At 44.5% G+C, this 4,906-nt stretch overlaps 1 long non-coding RNA gene across 1 annotated transcript in view; it reads left to right on the plus strand.

The window, feature by feature from the left end:
• Positions 1-1,316: 1,316 nt before the first annotated feature.
• Positions 1,317-4,906, plus strand: part of LOC109290446 — a 54,217-nt gene continuing 50,627 nt past the window's right edge. Inside the window, exon 1 of the long non-coding RNA XR_002095601.1 lies at positions 1,317-1,401. This is a non-coding gene — a long non-coding RNA (uncharacterized LOC109290446). The remainder of the gene's footprint in view (positions 1,402-4,906) is intronic.

The following is a 4,906-nucleotide window of genomic DNA, read 5'->3' on the forward strand; positions in this document are numbered from 1 at the left end:
GGGAGGGGGTAGCAGGGGGAGGGGGAGGCAAGTGTTTGTATGTTCCTCTGCTGTGCAAATTCCTTAGCAGCAGCACGTCTGCACTTCATGCTGTATTGGTATCAGCATTCGTCCTCTATGTATGGAAGCAGCATGCTCTTTTACTTCCCTCTGGAGACTGGGTGCTGTACTTGTATTACTTGCGTGATGCAATAGATCTAATAAAAATAACTTTTAAAGACCTGAAACCTTGTGTGGATGGTAGAGTGTTAGTCAATATTGCAACACTCTCCATTCCACGTGAGCATTAAGTCATCTTTAGAGCAATCTCACATCTTGAACAGATCAGCTTGCATCCTCTAGGCTTTGTTTGGCATTTTTAGTTACCATTTGTTAATCTTTTTCACTTGTTTGTTTCTTTTATTTTTCCCTTTGTTCACACTACATACTAGGCTTGGGAAAGCCTTCCCATTTCCCTAGTGTATTCACATCCCTTTTGCCTCACTAAAATCTACCCCTTTAACTTAATCTTCCAGTGTCAAGGTTTTATAGGATGCTCTCTGCTTCTGCTCCGATTCCTGAGGCATGCATTTGTCTATTTAGCTTACTGCCAGGCATCCTGTAGAAGAATGAACCTCTAGACTTGGGAATCATCTGATCAAGAATGTTTGTTGGTTGATCTGACTGCTTGTGTAATGGAAGAAAATGGTGAAAGCAGCAGCTAGGATGTTAGCCTGTAAGTTAAGAAATATGGGTTCAGTTTCCTGTCTGCAAAGACTTTCCTTATAAGACCTTGGGCAAGTCTGAAAGCCATATCCAAAAAAAACTCACATTGATGCAACTAAATGGATGTCAATATCAATAGGAGTTTAGGGATTGAATACTTTTCTAGATCTGTCCTTTAGCTTCACTCCACTTTGTCTGTAAAATGTGGTTTGAACTTTCCTGTTGGCCAAACAGCTATGCTTCTGAATGACCCTATGAATATGAGCATAAAGGCCCTGTTCAAGCAAGGGCCAGGAGTCAGGTGCATTAGCCCAGGCAATTATTTAGCTGGAGTGGGAGCACCCGGGTCTTTAACTTACCCACCAGCTGGTTCTGTTTGGAGAAAGGGAGGTTAGATCAGCTAAGGTTATGGATACATACAGCCTATTTTAAATGTAGTTTAAAACTGAAACACAGATGTATGAGCCAATTTAACTGGTTCACCTCAACCTTTCCAGCTGGGAATGGCCTGAGGTAGGCAAATTCCCTTTGGAGTTTAGAAAATAAAACTAACTTTATTGAAAGTAGTGAATTGTATAGCTTCTGTCTCTCCCCATCCCAGGGACTGGGAACCCACTGATTCCAGAGAGAAGAGTGCTTCAGGCAAGAGTAATGAGCTAGAGAGAAGGACGTGGCCCCTACGTGAAATGTAACAAGGTAAAGTTGGAGGGAAACTAAATGATAGTTTTATAGCTGGTTGGGGTCTTTCATGAGACAGCCTGGTTTACCCTGTAAAATGTTTTCTATATTTGGAAGAGGAGTGGCTTATTGCATGCTTTCTCTTGTAGCATGTTAAGTCTGGGCTTTCCATTTCTCTACACTCTCTTGTAGACATAGCGCAAACATCTTAAACACTAGCAATGCCAGGAATTTCTAATGAGAAACTGTCTGGTTCATGCCTTGGATTAATATCTGCAGGAACTAGTATACTCTTAACCTCAGGTTTGCTGGACATAAATCTCTCCCAAAATTCAAGTTTTAAAATCATATCTTCCTTGATTAGCATATGCAAGACCCAGTAAAGATATTCCCAAGCACAGAAAATGGCAGTGGTGCATTTTTGAACTAAAACACTTCAGAGGCGCTTTAATTCAAAAGTGCACCACCACCATTTTCTCTGTGCTGACATGCATTTTGCCACTTACACAAGTGCAAGCGGTGCAGCGTGGTGTGTCGGCTCCCGGGTGGAGCAGACTCGATTAATCAAGTCTGCTCCAAAGCAACGGATCTCCAGGGCATCTGAGAACTAAAAGGTGTGTGTATAAAGTGCCCTATGTGCCTTAGGTCACTTTGCTCCTTCTTGACTGGTGGTGTGCATATGTATATAACCTAGTGCAAATGCTTAAATGTTTCTGTGGCTCTTTACCTCTTTGCCTTTTCTCCAGAAGCCAAAATTGCTAGAGGTGGTTGCTATGGTAACCTTGTGTGAAATTTCAGAAGGGCAGAATTGCAAAGTTTTGAGCTGTGAGTGCAATGTACAAATTGTCTGTGGAGAAGTTGTTCAGAGTCTGGTATCTTTGAAATTATAAGGGTTTATCTTTATTTTTGTATTTTGAGGACTTGAACCACAAGAGAAGGATATTGGTGAGAGAATTATATGGGAAACCTCATGAAGAGAATGGTGAACCACAACCTGATGAATAGTGTAATTTTATCCCCTGCTTAGATTATGGAGAGAAGTGGTGGTACATATATTTTTTTTTAACAGTCTAGAGTGTCTTGACCTAGCCTGTTTTCTAGAATTACTGTGTATATCTGCACAGCCAAATGAAAGTGTAATGGTAGTGTGGGTACCCTGGATCCCTGAAGCATCTGTGTTCTGGCTGCTAGCCCATGTTGAAGCCTGTGTTGCTTTGTTTCAGATGCTATTTACTTGTGATAGCTGGATTAAAGCATGCCCTATGGGAATGCCTACCTGTACTACAATTTGTCTTGCTGGTTAGTCATATTTACTGTTTGGCCTTCCAGAGACAGAACTGTGTGCATTTGTCTGAAAAACACACTTCTCTCCACCCCTGCTGTGATGTAAATATAGAGGATGGCAGACAGCATGTTAGCTTAAGTCCTAATCTTTTCCAAAGATCACTGGCCATTTGGTAGCACCTGATTGGCGTGTCATATAGATATTAGGGTCAGAAGGGACCTCAACGGATCATCGAGTCCGACCCCCTGCCCTGGGCAGGAAAGAGCGCTGGGGTCAGATGCCTATCCAGCCTTCTCTTAAAGACCCCCAGGGTAGGGGAGAGCACCACCTCCCTTGGAGCCTGATCCAGATTCTGGCCACCCTTACCGTGAAGAGTTTCCTCCTAATGTCCACCCGAAATCTTTTCTCTGTCACTTTGTGACCGTTGCTCCTTGTTACCACAGGAGGCGCCCTGGTGAACAGAGCATCTCATTACAAAGCTTACTCTGTACCTTGGTGTAGCAGGGTACTGAAGTGCCTGCTACTTGTGGAGTAGTAATGAAGAAGCACAGGTGAAGGTTGCTAGGGCAACCAGTGGGAGTCAGCTAACCAAGAAGGGGCAGGGCCTGGCTCCTATATAACCACCAGGCTGAGGTCAGCAGTTCCCTGCTGGCAGCCAAAGGGGTGGGAATTGTGCCGGAGCAAGAGAAGAGAAGTGGCCAAGGTGCACAAGCAGTTGATACAGGTAAAGGAGGGAGCACCCTTGGGGGTGGCTTGAGTGATGTAGCCGATTGGCAGAAGTTTAAGTTATAGTCTAGGGGCTTGAGTTTTTTGTGTTTACTGTTACTACCGGTGGTTTGGGTGAGGCTATTAGTGGTTGGAGGAGGCCTCATAGGGGATTCACGGTAGCATGGGGACCCCGGTGCCAGAGAGGGTGCAGCGTTTTGGGGTGCACTGACTCCAGCCCCAGAGAAGGGGGCAGCAAGAGAGGCCCCAGGCGAAGGGGGCACGGTGAGAGACAAGGGCTGCGGGAAGCCAGAGCACCTGTGGGGGCGCAGTGAGAGACAAGGGCTGTGGCTAAGACTGAACAATGTCCGGTACATCTGTGAGGCTTGGGGTGAGGTCCAGGGGTGGCTGGAGCCATGCATAGTCCATACGGCCGGGGTGCACAGAACCCCCATTATAGAAACAAGACAAGTAATAGCAGGAGAACCGTGGTCAAGAGGACAGAAAGGCAGCCTCCCTTTACTATATATAAGACCAAGACATGGCGGGTGAGATTCGAGGATGCTTTGAGGTGAACTTGGCACGGTAAGGGGATGCTAGGGGAGATCACGGCCACCCCTAGGGCCCTGCTCTGTGACACTTGGATATGGATATCTCGGAGCTATAACTTTTTTTTTTTCCTTGCTGTCCCGGGAAAGAATCAATAACAATTTAATTTGTTAGAGGACTTTTCTCACATTGAAAAACATGGAAGAAGTTGAATGAATGAATGATTCTAGCAGCTCTGCCTGAATGCCTTCACTCTTGTCTCCTACAATAACATCAGCTATCTGTTGAAATTGGGTTGCACACCTGTGATGAATTATACCTGACTTGTGGCTGGCTTCCTTTGAAATCTGGCCTATACTTTAACAAATAGAGTTCTCTTCCCTGATCCACAGTGTTTGCTAAATTAGTGCAGTCCTGACAACTAGATTGGTTTGCATCTTGATTGGAGCAGGGGAATCTTCAGGTCTGCAGCTTAAGGTGGATTCTCCTCTGAGAGAAAAAAGGACTATACAGGAATGCTGGTGTTTAGTGGTGTATTAAAAAAAGAACAAATATTACATGGAAACTTGCATGACTAAGTCTGCAGCTGTGCATGTGGTTCCTAGGTGGGGGTTTTTATTTAAACCACAGAGTTTAAAACTTTTTTAACAAAAACAAAGCAGTCCTTCAAGATGACAAATAGAAATGCAGTCTATGTTTAGGAATCAGCAATAGGAGTTTAAGCTAATTCACCCCTGTCCTGAATTTAGACCTGATTTGTAGCTGACTTTTAGAAAGCAGGAAGGACAATATAGTGTTGCACTGGTTATCTCATCGGGTTGAGTCAAACTCCGTGAAGCCAGCATATGGTTCTTGGAGAAATTATGGGAAATTATGCCCTCAACTTTCCATTGGCCTCCCCAAGTATTTAAATTGCTGGAAGAATTAATAATACTTGGTAGGAGCCAAAGCTCGGGGGGGGGGGGGCGGGTTTTTTTCCAGTTT

The sequence above is a fragment of the Gavialis gangeticus genome, unplaced genomic scaffold (genome assembly GCF_001723915.1).
Source record: "Gavialis gangeticus isolate Ggan-Ray unplaced genomic scaffold, GavGan_comp1, whole genome shotgun sequence".
NCBI classification, from domain to species: Eukaryota; Metazoa; Chordata; order Crocodylia; family Gavialidae; genus Gavialis; species Gavialis gangeticus.